Source organism: Stegodyphus dumicola, chromosome 5 (assembly GCF_044657685.1).
Source record: "Stegodyphus dumicola isolate Sdum_Otavi_A_Nest chromosome 5, ASM4465768v1".
Lineage (NCBI taxonomy): Eukaryota > Metazoa > Arthropoda > Arachnida > Araneae > Eresidae > Stegodyphus > Stegodyphus dumicola.
In genome coordinates this window covers 67327177-67346029 of record NC_140772.1, presented here as the reverse complement: position 1 = coordinate 67346029, position 18853 = coordinate 67327177, and the positions used below count along the sequence as shown (strand labels likewise).

The 18853-nt window shown below is 34.9% G+C and overlaps 1 long non-coding RNA gene across 1 annotated transcript in view; it reads left to right on the top strand.

Moving 5' to 3' along the window:
• Nucleotides 1-17531, top strand: part of LOC146997124 (uncharacterized) — a 101467-nt gene extending 83936 nt beyond the window's left edge. The window contains exon 3 of the long non-coding RNA XR_015041134.1: nucleotides 16392-17531. This is a non-coding gene — a long non-coding RNA (uncharacterized LOC146997124). The remainder of the gene's footprint in view (nucleotides 1-16391) is intronic.
• The last annotated feature ends 1322 nt before the right edge of the window (nucleotides 17532-18853 follow it).

The following is an 18853-nucleotide window of genomic DNA, read 5'->3' as shown; positions in this document are numbered from 1 at the left end:
AAGCTTTTATGAGTGTATATTCAATAATCAATAGACACTCGAAACTGAGCATAAATACAAAAAAAGTTATCTATTTACAACTCATAAGTCCTGTAATGCTTTACGGTTCGCCAGTGGGCAGCAGCAGCACGCACGAACAGAAAGCCTCTGCAAACATTGCAAAATAAAATCATAAGAACCATGCTGGGTGCTCCGTGGTTCGTAAGAAATGAAGTCCTACATAGACATATGTAAATTAACACAACTAACGAAGAAATACTAAAGACCGTCTATAAATTCTACAATAAAATCGAAAATCATCCCTCAAATCTCGTCAAAAACATGGGCAATTACGATTACATTATAGAACAGCCGTACAAAAGACCAAGGACAATTCATCATAATGTTCGTTGGTAACATATGTATATACTCATCATCGTATTTTATTATTTTATTATTCAGTATTTACTCAAGATTTTTGCTATACTTCAATTCTTTTGAACCTTGAATGAACTTTTATTGAAGGAATTACCTTATTTATCTGCAACTGTATTGGCCGATTAGCAGCTACACCTCTATACTCAAGTTATATTTTTCTTTAATCATCATGCATCAGCATCATCATACTGATATTTTTCTAAGTTTACTGATAATGTTAGAATACAATTCTATTCATCAGATTTGTAAATAGTCTATTATTTATTTTAATATAAAGCAAAATATGTCACCTTGAGCATCTCTCGACTCTGCCAATCAACATCACGGAAATAGCACACGTGACCAGCACCTCTGACTTACGTTAGTAAATTGAAATTACATCCCTGGCATAGATGTCACTTTTGTAATCAACATCTCGAATTAACACTGTGATTCAGGAATCTATTTTACTACTTACATGCATCCTTATGAGACAAGCACCAATACATTTCTAAGGCCTTTAATGGATAATATAACAGGTCAAGTAATGTACTTTTATTAGTACAAAACTTGAAGTATAACGTTATGACCTGACCTGACCTGAAAGGTCAGATCCCACTCCAACATTCAGAATAATCAATTCGGCTTTCGTCAAGGACATTCAACAACTAATTCTCAATTTTAGCAGAAAAAAATTGCAGAAGCTTTTAATAATAAATCTTGTTTCGTTGCCTGCTTCCTGGACATCGCATTTGACAAAATTTGGCCTAATGGTTTACTCTACAAAATCATCTAAATTAAAAGCGACATTAATAAAGCATGTAGAATCATTAGGATTTTTTGGAAGCCAGAGAGATGAAAAATTAACAACCGCCTTCGCCGGGAATCGAACCACGGACCTCTGGAATACCGGCCCAACGTGCAGAACCATTACACCCGAAGAACGCTAGGAAAGTGGGAGAAATACATTATATACTCCCCTTTTTGAAAGGGTGACTAGGGTTTTAGGGGACCTAGTCGCCAAATCCTGGGTGTGGAGAATCTTCATCCACAACCCTTTTAATTTGGGTGTCACTTGTAGAGTCATTAGGTTAATTAGAAGCAGAAAAGATGCAAAAATATGCAACCGCCTTCACTTGGAATCGAACCACGGACCTCTGGAATACCGGCCCAGCGTACTACCATTACACCACGAAGGCACGCTAGGGAAGTGGGAGAAATACCTTATAAGCATTTCTGAATAAATTAATGTCCCAATATTCCGCTTTTCGTTCCCATCATTGTAATAAATTGTATTTTTATTTTTCCAAAGAGGCGATTTGCCCAGAAGGACTATTAATTTCGTTTCAGCATTCTACGTTGGCTCACTATAAATGTCGGTTCACTTTTTAAATTGTTGCCGCCGAATATTAGAGCCCCGTTGTGTTATATTTAATGAAGAGTCTGCATGAATGTTATGTACAGTGGATGGACAAAAATATGGAAACACCTTGTGAAATGCACGTTTGAAAAGAAAGATTGATTTTAATGAAATATGTAGGTGGCGCTGGCATTTTTGACTACTGACGCCACCTATACAACTTCGTAAATGTGGTAAACAGTTCAGTTGTTGTCGGAGTACAGTTATGTGAGGTTGTCATTGCATTATGTCAGAGTTAAGAGACTTCGAACGTGGGCAAAGTGTTGGAGCACGTATGGTAGGTGCTTCCGTAAGCAAGGTAGCCGAGGTGTTTAGTGTTTCAAGAGGTACTGTATCAAAGATTTATTCCGCATATTTGAAAAGCGGAAAAACATCATCTGCTAAATCACAGCGCGGACGAAAGTGTGTCCTGAGTGATCGTGACAGACGATCATTAAGGGCAATTGTGACGAAAAATAAGAAGACCACAGCTGCAAAAGTTACTGCTGAAATGAATGTTGTGTTATTAAACCCTGTGAGTACCAAAACAATTAGAAGGGAGCTTCATAAACAGGGAATTGCTGGCCGTGCTGCAATTGAGAAGCCACTCATCAGTGATGCTAATGCCCGTAACAGGAAAAGGTGGTGTTTAAGTCATAAAGCCTGGACTACAGAGCAGTGGAAGCGAGTAATATGGTCTGACGAGTCTTCTTTCACATTGTTTCCCACTTCTGGCCGAGTTTACGTCTGAAGAACGCCATCTCAAGCCTATAATACAGACTGCTTGTTGCCAAGAGTGAAACATGGCAGGGGTTCTGTTATGGTTTGGGCAGCCATATCGTGGTTCTCTGCTAGCCCCATGATAACTGTGTCAGAGCACATGACTGCCAAGACTTATGTGACCATTTTGGCCGATCAAGTTCATCCCATGGTACAAACTTTGTTCCCCGATGGTGATGGTGTCTTCCAAGATGACAAAGCCCCTGTTCACACAGCTCACATTGTCCAGGACTGGTTTTCTGAGCACGAGGATGAGTTGTCCCATCTCCCCTGGCCACCACAGTCACCAGACCTGAATATTATCGAACCTTTGTGGTCTACATTGGAACGGAAAGTGCGTTCTCGTTATCCACCGCCAACATCGTTATCTGAACTTGCCACCGTTTTGCAGGAAGAATGGTATAATATTCCCTTGGCAAACAAACAGGAACTGTATTTATCCATTCCGAGAAGACTGCAAGCTGTTTTGGATGCCAACGGGTTTCCTACCTCATATTAAGCAAAGAAACATGTTTTTTTAAAGGTGTTTCCATATTTTTGTCCAACCCCTGTATGTTTCTCGCATTGTGATAAAACAACAATACCTAGAGTCATCAAACTTTGAATACTGAACATTTCCACCCAAATATGGGCATTTGGAAGCCGAAATTTAGAATTTGTTTAATTCTCGATTTTATATTTTGTAAAACTTTAACAAATTTTTTATTAACAAACTCCACGATTTCAAAGCGAACAACGGCAAGACTGTAAGGAAAAATCATTTTTATCTCCAGAGCGCGAGACTGTGTATTGGAAATTCTAAAGCTATGCCCCGTTTAACATTATTTTGCAATATTGCTGACGAACTGAATTTTATGGTTTAAATGCGAAGAACATGATATTTAATAAGTAAAGGTAACATACAAAATGTTAAAAAAGCGCCCCTTTGGGCGTAATGTAAAATCTGAATGCTTTCAAAATTTTTTTTATTTATATTTATTTGATTTTTTCCCTCACAATTATTATTTGAAAATAATGCTACTACTTAGTAATTTTCTTTCAAATAATAAACAAAAGCAAAAGATCAGATTTTCACTTTGAAGGTAGGCAGTTAAAAATACGACACAAATTTTGCAATCGACTTTTTTTACAACTTGCTAGAAAGAAACCTTCCTTATGGGTGATACTCGTAGGATAAAATAACACTCACTGTAAAAGTTAAATGATACTACCAGATAAAATGAATTTTAAACCATCAATTTACACTGTATTAAGACACACACTTCTTTAATAGCATATATAAGTAAAAGATATTTTTTTGCCCTTATAACACAGAAAAGAGACTTTTCTTCGCGACTTTTTAACCTTTTTCCAATTTGATTCTTTATAGTGAAAGCATATAAACCGTATCCCAAATGATCTAGTTTTCGAAATATTTCTGTTAATTCCCAACAAAAAGTGAATGGTTAATTAAGTGTAATCGCCTTGAATGAGAAGAAATTAATACATTCCAATCAAACATTTTTTTAATGCAGTATTTTATCTGGTCTTTAAAAAATTCTGTATTAAAATGCTGCACAATTAGCTTTCTCTCACACAGAATTTCCCTTTGTTCGCTCTAAGCTTGATCTTTCGACCTGCGAGGAGAGGCCCACTAGCGGCCGAGCGGTAAAAGTTGCTGAACACTGGCAGTTCGGGCGAGGTTCGAATCCTCTAGCTGCATGCACATTCTCGTGGTTTTCCGCACGTGTAATGTGTATACGAGCCAGTTTCCCTTAGAAAGACCTCCACAAAGGCATCCCTTTCCTTAGGCAGATAGCTCTAGTGTGCTTTACCGTAATCTCAATACATCAATCAAAATCAACACCCTGCGGGAAGAAAGACTTCTGTCTGTCTTAGGTTGAAGCATAAACAGAAAACTTGCTGCTTAATATGTTGTGCGACTTTTAAAAAGTTCATACATGGACGATTAAATAATTATAATTTCTGTCTAATCACTTATTTAAGTAAATTACTAATCGAACGTAATCAACTTTTAGCTAACAGTTTATAATTTAATATTTCAAAGACCTTAGCGGGGACAAAGAGCTCTTTACGTTCAAACATAAAGAAAAGGTTTGCTTGTTACGACATGAACCTTTAAAAAGTCTAAACGTAATTTAGTTCTTAATTCTACAAACTGGAAAGGAACTAGATCGAAAGAAAACGCAGCCGATTTTTGTTTTATTCAGGGAGAATTGTTTATTTTTATTGCTTACAAATCTTGAGATATATCATATAAAGTCAAATAATTTCTTACATGGCTTTACCGCTTCTATCATGTTTAGCAACATTCAGTCATATAATCTTAAAAGTCTTCAATTCTGCCAGTTCCTTAATACAATTCATTTCAAATTGTATTTAGCTCACCAGAGGCAAAGCGGAAAAATAGGTGAAAACAGGTAGTTCGAACAGGGTTCATATCCTAGCTGCATCGCAGTTTCGTCGTTTTCTTCACATTTTTGGCTTGGTTTATTTGATTACGGCATAGCACACTACCTCAGTAAGGGCAGTGATACTTTCCTGGAGAAATGTCTAAGGAAAACTGACTCATACCCACGTTATGTATGGGGGAAAAGACGATAACGCCGATGCAGCCAGCCCGTTCGCCCAAAATTGAGTCCAGGTCAAACTACCAGCGTTCAGCGACTTTACAGCTGTACTGCTATGACCCGTTTTTCTCAACTATAAAGTGGCCGGGAGCCAGGAAAGGGGTATTGTCGTGACTTGCGATGTGGCGAATTTTGGTACTTAGTTATTACTTTTGTAACAGACAGCGCCACCACTTTTTCAAGTCATTTCATCACACAGTTGCCATTCGCCAATGTAACAGCCAATTAAAAAATATTCAGAACTACCTTTCAAATTTGCATAATAAGATTTATTCTTATTAAATATTAATACAATATATATATATTAATATTAATACAATATATATATATATATATATATATATATATTGTCTGTTTTGCAAAATATTTATTTCTTGTGCTGTGTTTTATATTACGGATAAGAAAATTTTCAGTGTACGAAAATACAAGTGTGAATTTTTTTGATTAAATTAGCTGGTTTAAGTATTTCACTGAATTATTTGGTATTAATATAACTGAAAGTGAGCTCCTAAATGTGATGGATATAGATAATATCAAGAACTTTACGCATATAGTGAATGAAACACACCCAATTTTGTACTGCTATATTTACTTGTCAAAATCTATTTCAAACGATTTGTTGTAAGCACAGCATTAAAAAGTCTGATATGTAGACCACGACTTCCCTTGCGCGGAATATTAAATTATACGCACATTTTTTTTCTGCATTTCATTGAAACTTATTTCCTCTCTCATTAGAGATAGTTTTCTCTTTCAATTAATTCAATTCTCACTTTGCGACAAGACAAAAATACATAAAACCTCAAAATAGCTTTATTAAAAATTGCAAAATATAGAGACTTGAAACACCAAATACAATTAAAACAATTAAAAAAAACAATTTTTACAATTAAAATTATTGTTTCTACGCAAAAACAAGTAGTTATGCCAGCGACAAGAAGGCAGATTTTTCGGTGCACAAAACTTTTACTTTGGGTCCCACTTGGCAAAAAGACACTAAAAGTGCAGAAACTGAATTCACTATTTCGCTAAGTTTCAAATGCAAACAAATATGGCAGCTATAGTAAAAAAAAATTAGGCTTAGCCGCACTTAAAAAACTTTTAAATAGCTAATAATTCTACAACTATTGCATGCAGATTAACTAAAGGCATAAGAACTTTAACTGGGAGATAAGAACAACATAATTCAATCATTTTTAAAGCAAAACATGCACAATTTACCAATATATAAAAATTATTTTTAAAAAAAACTGAGCTCACGCAGCTGAGTTACAAAGTGGGTATATTTGCTTATTTATACACTTTTGGTGCAGCCGAATCCAACCAAAAAGGTAGGTGCACAACTACATGTTATATCATATACAAAATTTCAACGTTTTGAGTCTACTCGTTTTTGATTTATGCGAGCTACATACTTACATACGTACATCTAGACATCACAAAAAAATCTGTCCTGAATCCATTTTAAATCCTTTTTGCAAACCGTTTTGGGAAAAAGAGTCCTTTATTCTGTTCTTACCTACAGATGTCATGCAAAAACATCGTTCATTGTATCTGATAGCAGTTAATATATGGGTATTTTCATTGAAATATGATACCCGAAAATTTTCATGGCTGCGACACTTCTTACAAAAGTACAACTTACTTCGTTTGATTTACTTACAACTTACTTCGTTCACTGTCTGTCTCATTATTTACAACTTACTTCGTACAAGGAAGTAAAAAAGTGAGTTCTCAAATATCAGTAAATAATTAATTTTATTCCTTTTGTTCTTTCATATTATAATAGTTTATCATTTATCAGTACAAAAACTGAGGTAATTAAAAAATTAACTTTTTAGATATTTTTAGTATTTTTTCATTAACGTTATAAGGTATTTTCTCCCTCCTTTCTGCATGCCTTCGTGGTGTAACCGTAGCACACTCGGCGCGTATTCGAGAGGTGCAGGTTCAAGTTCCGGCGACTCCTTTGCACATTTTTCACAGCTCCTTTAAAATAACCTAATGACTCTACAGTGGCGCTCGAACTAAAATGTTGTGAACGATGATTCTTCACAACCAGGATTTAACGATCGGGTTTCCTAATTTCCATTTGCCCTTTAAAAGGGATAATGTATTTTCTCTCTCCTTCCAGTATGCCTTTGTGGTGTGACGGTTAGCACACTAGGCGCGTATTCGAGAGGTTCAGGTTCGAGTCCTGGCAAAAGGCATTGCTCATTTTCAAAAATACCTCTCGGCGTATTATAAAAAAATAACCTAATAGATTCTAAAACGTAATTAATGAAAATCATTTCAACCCAAAATAGGATTTGCGTTAGTGAATTTTAGTTAAGAATAGTGGCTCCCCACTATTCTGAATATTATTGGAATAATTTAAAGATTAAATCCGATAGTATCTTAAGATGGTTTTGCAATCAGAAAACAAACTCATATTGATTCATCCTTATTTTCTTTACAAATGCCGAATATCTGTTTGCAAGTCTAATCTGTTTTCAAATCAAATGCCGAATATCTGTTTTCTATTTGAACTTGATCAAATAGTGTGTTAGTGTTTAATTCAAAAGATAATATTATGCATTGATTAACATTTCCTCTAACTTCTTTTTAACTAAGGTTGCCTATGAGCAACCCCTTTAATTCTGACTCGCAGCTTTTATTTTAAGTCAGGATATGAATGTAATGTTAAGGCCAGGATATGAACGTCGGAAGGTTAAGGATATGAACCTTTAAACAATAGGATTTCTTTTGAAGCACAGCGGCATGACAATGATCAATAATCTTAGCATCACTAAGAATAATTTTCTGGGTTCTCATACTGAAATTTTCCCAGAGTATTAAAAGTTGTAAATGAAAACGTAAGCATATTATAAAGGAAAATGTAGCCGAAAAATGCTGTGACTGCTATTTAACTCTAAAGAGGGGTTATCAAAGAGAAAATGAGAATTAATATTGATTAAAATTGCATTTTAGGTAATTATTACTGATTATAATAGACTGCAATGTTTGAATATGAATTCTTTGAATATTTTTTTAAAAAATTATGATTGCGAAAATAGAAAAATAGTTTCTTGGATTGATTCCTTTTAATCTGCCATTTGTTTTTCTTAATTTAAATGCTTCAAGAATAATTAGAAAAGGACCTAATTCTCTTCTTGCCTTTAAATTCTTCATTTGTAAAACTGCATTTTCAGCTATAATCATGTGAAATAATCCTCTAAATATAATTCAGTGCAGAAAAAATAAGATATATAAACAGCTTGCAAATGGGATCACCACTTAGATTCTGTTTTAGAAATATGATGAAGCTTACGAAAAATCTAGGAAGCGAAGTAATTCCGTACAATATTTTATAATTTTTTATCAATGATCAACCTGTAAATATAATTTATCGACATGCAAATATAATTTAATAATTTAATGTGTACGTATATGTTACCGTGAAACACCGAAATTGGAGAATATCGACTTTCACCGGAGAATGACAACATTTACCACATACATCGGTGAAAGATCGAATATTGCATTACATTCTTGTACATTCGGACCCTCACCGGTGTTATGTCGACAATCACAGATATGCTCTGGTGTAGGTCGAAAAGAGAGTTCATAAGAAGTCATAATAGTTTAAGTTGTTGCAATAAATAAGATTTGAGTCACATAATTTAGTAAGCTTTTTATTACTATTATTTTATTTTCTCATTTAGAACGCACTGTATAATTAAGTAAGTTTTTAACTTCTATTATTTTCCTTTCTCATTTTCAATGTACTGTGTGTTTTAAGTTCTTATTTTAAGTCTCAAGTGCTTTTTTTCGTGACTGAATTACGGAGAAGAAATATATTCTTATATGTTCAACATTCACCGGTGAAAGTCGACATTCTTCAGATTTCGGTATTTCACCATAACATATGTTCTACATGTAAATATTATAATATATATATGCATGTATATGTGAGGAGAAGGTTCATTAGCGTCTGAGTGGTAAAGCCGCTAAACAGTGATAGTTCGGTCCGGAGTTCGCATTCCAGTGAACGGAATGGCTGTATGGGCGTTTACGCTCCCCGGGGAAAGCGATTAGAAATACGATTTGTATGCGATTGAAATGCGATATTAATGTGCAAAATTGATATAATTTTGAATATTTGTTTCACCTGTTCATTCGTGCTTTCCCAGTGCTCGGGTACCTTGGCAAGGTCGGGGGGCTCCCTCTCCAAGGAGGGTCGAAAGCCTGAGCAAAAGTGCCTACTACTTACTGACTTGGTGTGAACCCCAGGGTACCAGGTCGGTCTACAGACCCAGTGCATCTTATTTAGTTAAGCGTTGAATAACTCTACCTACATCAAAATGAGTTCTAAAGACATTCTCAAAGAAGGACAGGCATATATTGCCACCTTAGAGACAATATTGACAAATAAAGCTTCTGGCATAAACAAGGCAGTAGCCGCTGATATTCGACATCAATTTCAATTGATATTCAACCTTCTAACTGAACAGTGTGTCGAGATGGCACACATGGAAGGACAAATTCATCAAACGCCAAACATTAAAGACTCTTATGCGGACGTACTTAAACGTCCAGCTCGTGACCGATCCAAAACATGGAGAAAACCAGATAAACAACATGTCACTATTTTATACCCCACAAATGAAGGGGATAAACCAGACAACATCAGAAAGAAGCTCTTAAAAACTATTGATCCCACAAAGCTCCACATTGGAGTGAAAAGACTTAAAAATGAGGCAAAAGGTGGTCTCTTAATAGAGACCAATAAAGCGGAAGACATAGAGACGCTAGAAAATGAAATAAATACTGTACCAGAACTTAAAAAGGACCTACAAATTGTTCGTCCTACACGTAGGCTTCCTAAAATTATAATATATGATATTCCAAGGGACTTGACTAAGGAAGAACTTAAGGAAGCCATTTTAGCCCAAAACGAAGGCATCGATGGTGATGGCCTACAGGTTAAATTTCCTATCAAGCATAAGAACGGAAATCATTGGGTTTGTGAAACCTCACCGGAGGTTTTCAAACACTTACTAAGTTACGCAAACTGTGTGTTAATTGGGAACGTTTCAATTTAAGAGAATACATCAGACCAACGCAGTGTTTTAAATGCTGCCAATACCGACATATTTCTAAACAATGCCAAACAGAAGAGGCATGTGGACATTGTGGAGAAGTGGGACATTCCCACAAAAATTGTGACAATAACTACCAAAGATGTATTCATTGTGCAGAAAGAAATGCGAATAGTGATAAGCACCTTGACGAGCAGCACTCAAGTTTCTCAAAAGACTGTCCTAGCAGACAGCTAGAAATTGAAGATCTTCGAAGAAAAATCAATTATGGCTTGAGAACTTATTCAAAATATAAAAGCGTTGCAAATTAATTTAGCGAGATCACATGTCGCAACAGCACAACTAAAGACTTGTATCTTTGAATACGACTTGATTTGATGGTTATTCAAGAACCATACTGTATCAATGACAAGCCGTCTGGCTTTCCGACTCAAACATTTTTTCTCCAAATGACCACCCCAAAACAGCCACAGTGGTGGTTAACCCACGACTTACGGTTCTGAATACTTACGCTTCTTCTACTTTAAATGTTATTACATTAAAGATTGAACATAGGACAATAACCATTTTTAACTGTTATACTCAACCTATAACGGACTTAACAGATTTAACTACTCTGTTAAACTTAGCTGAACGTTACTTTGACGATCAACATGATCTTCTTCTCCTTGGCGACTTAAACGCGAAAAGTGTGCTCTGGGGCTCCCCCTTCAAGGATCCCAGAAAACGCACACTTAGAGAATTCTTAACAATGCATAGACTGGCTGTTGAAAACGATCCGGATGGTCCCCCTACCTACAACTGCACAAGGGGAAAGAGCTGGATTGATATTACAGCTTCCAGATCAATCTCTTCCACGTCTTTCATTCATGATTGGAAAGTTATGGACTGTATCACTTTAAGTGATCATTGTTATATCTCTTTTGAAATTACGTATCAACATTCTAGCTCAACTCAAAGAGTCAAATATAAACTTACACAAATGGATTGGCTCTTACTGAAGGCAAAAATTGGTCACTTTTTTGGTTCAATGGAATCTTACTTGCCTAAAGATACAGTTGATCTTAATCAACTTATAATTAAGTGGACTCAGAAAATACAGGAATACTGTGACTTGGCAACCCACGCCAAGGGAAAATATGTTAAAACTCAACACAAAGGTGTCCCTTGGTGGACCCCGGAACTCTCAATATTACGAAAAAGAATCCTCGCTTTGAGAAAGCGTTATCACAAATGTATTCATGATGACGAACTAAGGGCACACTATAAGCAAGTCTACGAAAAAGACCTTGCTCTCTATAAAAGAAAGCTTATGCAAGCCAAAAGAACAACCTGGAAAAGATATCTGGAGCGTCTAAGTCCTAGTTCACCCTTCGGGGTACACTATGACATTGCTAAGGGGACTATGCAATCCCCTCTACAATTAAAAGCGTTACTCAAACCAGATAAAACCAAGACTTCCACAATAGAAGAAACTATACGTTTCCTAATGGATTACCACTTTCCTAAAGATATAATCAGCGAAGACACGGAGTTTCATACGACAATTCGTAACAACTTAAGGAATCCATATAATTCAATAAATGATGTTCCGTTTACGATTCCAGAAGTGGAAAATGCTATCAAATCCCTCAATCCAGGCAAAGCACCTGGAATGGACAATATATCTAAAGAAATTATAGCTGAAGTTTTCTATGCTAACCCACAATTACAAGTAGCGTTACTTAATGAACTCTTCCGTCGAGGAATATTTCCTAACTGCTGGAAGACAGCGAAATTAGTATTATTCTCAAAAGAAGGAAAAAATGGTGAGCTTCCTGATGCTTACCGCCCTATTTGCTTGCTTAACGCATGGAGTAAAGTCTATGATAAATTAATCACTAACAGATTGACTTATTTCTTAGTATCGAATTCCAAATTAAGTGAACAACAATATGGCTTCACGGCGGGAAAATGCACAGCAGATGCCATCAAGGACAACATAGTCTCACAAATAGAAGCAAACCGACGTAATAATAATTACACCAACGTTATCTCTTTGGATATCAAGAGTGCATTCAACAATATTTGGTGGCCGTTCCTACTACAGGAACTCCGCAATCTGGGATGTCCTCTAAATATTTATAAAGTTATTGAAAGTTTATTGGATAATAGACATATAATCTATGAAATAAATAATGTTCAATACTCCATAAAACAAGAAAAAGGATGTGTACAAGGATCCAACTCTGGACCACTATTCTGGAATATAGTAATGAATATAGCTTTAAAACTCGAATTTGAAGATGGAATCCACATCCAAGCTTATGCGGACGACGTTTCACTCCTAGTAACAGGATCTATGCATATGCAAATTCAAACCAAGGCAAAGTTGGCGCTTCAAAAACTATCAGAATGGGCACTCAAGTGCAAACTTCAATTCTCTCCCGAAAAGTCAAAGTCTATGTTTATAGCAATCAAAAAGCGTGGTGCAGCCTATTCAGCACCGACAATAAAGATGAACGATCATACCATTAAGCAACAAAAATCCATTCAATATCTTGGAATAGTCATAGATGAATGCCTTACCTGGCTACCTCATCTAGATTATATTAAATCTAAAGTTTGTAAAATAATGAACAATCTTCTTAGATTACTTGGGATGCCCAAACCAGTTCTGAAAGAACTTTATAAACGTGCAATAGAGCGTACCATAGTATACACATGTCCTGCCTGGTGGTACCCACCTACGGTAAAAATGCGAAACAAAACAAACTCTATACAACGCATAGCACTTCTTGCAATGACCAAAAGCTATAAGACTGCCCCTACTGCAGCTCTTCAAGTGATTGCTGGAATTATGCCGCTTGATCTTAAATTGGACATGGAAAGCATCATCCAACGTACCAAACGAGGATGGACTGACTTTAAATATGAGGACTTAGAACTTTCACGGGATCAGATTGAATTCCCAGTACCTAAATGGCATTCTCATCCAGCTCATATTCAAGTCTTCGGATGGGACAACAAGCCTCCAATCAATAAAGGTTTAGAAATTTATACGGACGGTTCAAAAAGTGAAGACGGCACTGGAGCTGGCTTCTGTTCCTTCATGAATGGAGTTTGTCACGATCAATTTATGTTTAAACTGGATAAGACTAGTACAGTATATCAAGCTGAAACTTTAGCATTAAAGTCGGCATTACTATGGTTAAAATCACACCCCAGTCCTGCGCATATATATTCGGATAGCCAGGCTGTTTTAAAGTCTATCCATAAATACAATATCTATAATCAGAACATTATCGCCATAAAGAAATTACTGGCTTTTACAAAAGCAAAGCTTCATTGGATAAGAGGACACCAAGGCACTGCCGGCAATGAAAAAGCCGACGAGCTAGCCAAACAAGGGATTTACTCGAACACGTACCTAGACTGCAAGATCCCTATGAGTAATAGCATCAGGACGACAAACGTTCACACTTCTACCGAATGTTTCGGAGAAACGGCATTTCAGTGATTTTTTTTAAATCAAGTTATCACTAATCACGGAGCCTTTCCGATTTATATTAACAGATTCAAACTAAAGGAATCTACATGCAAGTGTCAATGTGGTAGTGAATCCGCAGATGCACTTCATATGATTATAGACTGTTCCAGTGTATCAACAAAACGTAGAGAAATTTTCAAACAAAATATAACTTTAGAAACTCTAAAACAACTAATTAAGAACGACAAGGGACGATCTTTGTTATCAAGTTTTATGGAATACATATACCATAATGAATCAGATCTGTACTTATAAATTGATTGTATTATATAATATTATTGTACTTATATTGGAATACTCATATCACAATGAATTAGATCTGTACTTGTAAATTCAATCGTATCATGTAATATCTTTGTACTTTTATTTGCCATGTTATTAATCATTTAATTATTGTAATACTTAATACTGATTCTTTACTTTGTTCTTCCTATCATTCTATGTTGCATTGTATAACTCAATTTATGTTCAAAAAATAATTTGTTTTGTAAATATAAAAACATGCTATGTAATGTATTTTTTCAATAAAGACGTTGGCGAGGCCAACACATCTCCTAGTCAGAAGACCTCAAAATTCTAACTAGGTCTTTCAAAAATTCTAATTGGCATTATTTGATCTTTGAGCTCTTGCTCCAAAATTGAAAATTTCCTTAGCCTATTGGCTCTGGTGATACTTCTGCTTAAAAAGTGCGGACCAGACAATCCATTTTCATGTTGTATGGGCGTTTACGTGGTTTTCCCCATGTATAACGCATATACGATCCAGTTTTGCTTAGAAAGTCCTCTACAGAGGCATCCTTACCCTTAGGCAGATAGCCGTCGAGTGCTTTGCTATATTTAAATAAACCACAACAAACCATATAAGTAATTTAAAAATCGCTTTATTTTATATATGCTTATAAAATGTATATATATATGTGTGTGTATGCGTAATTAAAAATTTTCTAATTGCTTCAGAACCTAACATTTATATTGATATTATATACCTATACATACATTAATGAACATTGTATATTTAAGATTTTTTTCTTTGATATTTTATACCTGGTAGAGACATTAGGTATTTTTTTCCGGAATCAGGCAAAATGAAAATTAACAGAGCCTTCGCCGGGAATCGAACCACGGACCTCTGACAATACCGGCTCAGCGTGCAGAACCACTACACCATGAAGGGATGCTAGGAAGGCACGAGAAATACCTTACATACTCCCCTTTTGAAAGGGCGACTGAGGTTTTTAGGGGACCCAATCGCCAAATCCTGGGCGCAGAGAATCCTCATGAAACACCCTTTTAGTTCGGGCGCCACTTTAGAGACATTAGGTATTTTTTTCTGGAAGCAGGCAAGATGAAAAATTAACAACGCCTTTGCTGGGAATCGAACCACGGACCTCTGACAATACCGGCTCAGCATGCAGAACCACTATACCACGAAGGGATGCTAGGAAGGCGGGAGAAATACCTTATAACCTTGTTCTTTATTTTGTTGCATTTATTTATGCCTATATACATACATATAAAAAAAAACATAATAATAGGCTAAAAATTAAAAGCAAAATTTTTAAACCCGTCCTGCACTATAGATATGTGTGTATTGGACGGCAGAATTTAGGGAAGTTGAAATTTTTGGAATTTGGGAAAGCACCGAGTGTCAAAATTAAGGGATGAGAAGTATTTATGATTTAGGGAAAGCACTGGGATCCAAAGTTTAGGCATGGTTAAAATTTAGAACTTACAAAAGCGCTTTGCAGCAGAATTTAGGACCTGTAGAGGCGATACCAGGCGGTTTCAAGCGCCAGCCCTAGATAAAGCCTTAAGTATATATGTGGGAGTTTATTTATTCAGGACTCATATTAGTTTGAAGCATGTGCAAGAAATAAACGTAGGTATAGTAAAAAACTAAACTATTACAATTCAGGCTTAATTCAGAACGCTATAGGAGCAAGACAAAATTTAGCGAAACCACTTGGGTTTCGTTGCCAATCTTGTGATACATAGCCAATAACGTATAACACACGCTATTAAGTTAGGCTAAAATTATCATTACTGATTCTAAGGCATTTTAAATTAATGTAGCAGACTGCGCTGCTCCCTGACCTTCTAATTTGACCCAGTTTATTAATTTTCGCAGACTGTTATTATTACAGAAATTTTATAAAAACTAAGCTTGAACTTTCGATTATGTCGAAAAGAGTTTCCAATTCTGGAGTTACAAAAGGGATCTACAAAGCGAAACCATGTTTAGAAGTCCATTAAACAAAATGTGGAATTGCTGCAAAAAATGCATACAGGCATATTCGTCTTAAAATTATGTGAGGAGTATGGCATTGGAAAGTCCACTGTATATGACACAAGAAAAAAGAAAAAGGAACTTTTTGAATTTTTTGTGGGAGCATCTTAAACAACTTGCATTGAACGAAATGTTTAATAAAGTAAACAAATATTAAGCTTTCTTTTGTAAATTTTGATACCCTTTAGATCATAATTGTTCTTTATTTCATAAATTACAATTTCATAATTTTAATTGTATAATTTCTGCATGCCATCTTACCAGATTTAAATTGATGATCTATTATTAGGGGGACCAAAAAGTAATGTCGTTTCTACGCATGTCGACAACAACGATAGACAACAACATGCTAAGGGCAGAAGTGGACGCAAATCAATGTCAAACAATCGAGGAACTGTCAAACACTCTTAACCAACCTTGGTCGACCAAAAACATTTAAAGCAGAATGGAAAAATAAGCAAAGCAGGTGTTTGAGTCCCCCATAATCTGTCCGAAGAGAACAAGGCCAACCTATCCATCACACGCAATGTATTGCTTCAACGGCACCATACAGAACCATTTTTTGATCGCTTGATTAGTGGAGACAGAAAAATAAGTCCTATATGATAATCCAAAACTCAAAAGGCAGTTTTAATAGGGGTTACAAAGGGTTTACATCCCGAAAAGGCACTTCTGGGTATTTGGTGGAGTATTCGTGGAATTGTTCATTTTGAATTGCTGAAATCTGGAAAAACTGTTAATGTAGACCTTTATTCTGAACAATTGGATCTAGTGAACCAATCTTTAATTGGAAAATATCCGGCGATTGTCAACGGAAAAGGCGTCATTCTGCAACACGACTGTGCAAGACGAACACTGGAAAAACATAATGAATTGGGGTGGGAGGTACTGCCTCACCCACCATATTCGCCCGATATCGCACCCTCGGATTTCCATTTATTCCAATCCCTACAACATTTTCTTAGTAACAAAAAATTTCAAAATTTTGATGATGTCCAAAATGCCATCTTGAGATATTTTACTCAAAAACCAATTGATTTTTATTGATCTGGGATTGAAATCTGCATACTAGATGGCAAAAGGTTGCTGATAACGAGGGTGATTATATTATTGCTTAAAAATAAAAACTTGTTACAAATTTATTTGTTTGAATTTAATGTAAGAAAGCAACATTACTTTACAGCCCCCCACAGGATTTGGAAATATCCCAAATCCGGAATCGGCTAGTGCGGATTTCGAACTTTGTACTGTATTTATTAATACTATATGAAGAGATACTTTTTTAAATTATAAAAAATATTGCTTAAATTTTTAATGCATTTTATTCTCACTTTTTTGAAGTGTTTGTAAGAGTAAATTTTTAATTTTGCAATGTTATTGTCTGTTATTTTACTTCAATATTTATAATTAAATTTTATATACAACAAAATTTATTTTGTAGATTTCAAAATTGTGCATCATATACATATTTAATACTTCTAAATATGTCAAACAATACATAAAAAGTATTATAAATTAAACATGCTTATCTTCTACTACAGAAATGTTTAACAGCAACAAAATTTAATTATAAGATTTTTCTTTTCTTTCATGTTTGCAGCAAATGCAAGAAATAAAAATAATTCTGAAGATGTTTTTTATGTTGAAAGGTATCTAGTGGCATTAACTGCATAAGATACTTTTAAGCAAGTTGTAGCTTATATTTAAAAGAGTCGCTGATATTATCATCCAAGACTCATATTTTCAAACTACAGTAAATTTTTTTATAAACATGAGGTTTAGAATAATCACTTTCCTAAAAATCAAATAATGACACAAACATCAAGTTCTTAGGAGCCTGAATTAATCAGAATCACAGAAATTCAGTGGTTATGTAGAAATTATCCACAGCAGGACAACTCAGAAAGTTCTGGGGACAAGTAAAACATGCACCAAAAATTTTGGAATCATTTGCCATGATCTTTATTAAATAAATTTAAGATGATTTCTGAAAATAAAAATTCAACTTTTTTTAAAATTAAATACTGGAAAGCACTTTCCTGTTTTCTCACATGTGCTTAAAATTCTAATTTAGAATGCAGTTGTCAAAAACTGAATTTATTGCCTATGAAAAAATATTTCATTTTCAGATTAGATATAAAAGAATTTTTTTACCTCAGTAGTACATAGAGACTTCAAACTGCAAAATGTCCTGCAAAAAAGAAATAATTAAAATAATAAAAATTTCAATAGTCAGTACATAACAGAATATGCTATACAATATTTACATATAAGTTGCTTCAAAGGACTAAACTGGGAAGTAAATTTCTTCTGAAATTTAAGATGAATATGAAGAAGGTATACAATAAATAATTATGAAACTAAATTGAAGACCTTTAACTAAGAATTTAAACATGCTGCTAATTAATGTATACAGAATCATAGCCTTTAGTGCAGTAATAAGGAATAGCAAATGTAATAAACAGTAACTCTTTAATCAACACTAAGAAAACTGCTGAAACTGAACATAAAACACTAAGTTAATAATTTCAGAAACAGTTACAAAAAAATAATTGTTTAAAATCTTTACATATAACAACATAACACTGTTGGGCATAATAACAATTCAGCCTTTTAGGGCATAGTACATGCAGCAGAAAAGGTTTGAGATGGCACACAATTTGCTCTCAGTTCAGTTTTATATCCCTTTGGCCAGTGAAGGCAAACTCATTAGTCAACAGAGTCAATTATCAACAGTTCAGCACTGTATTT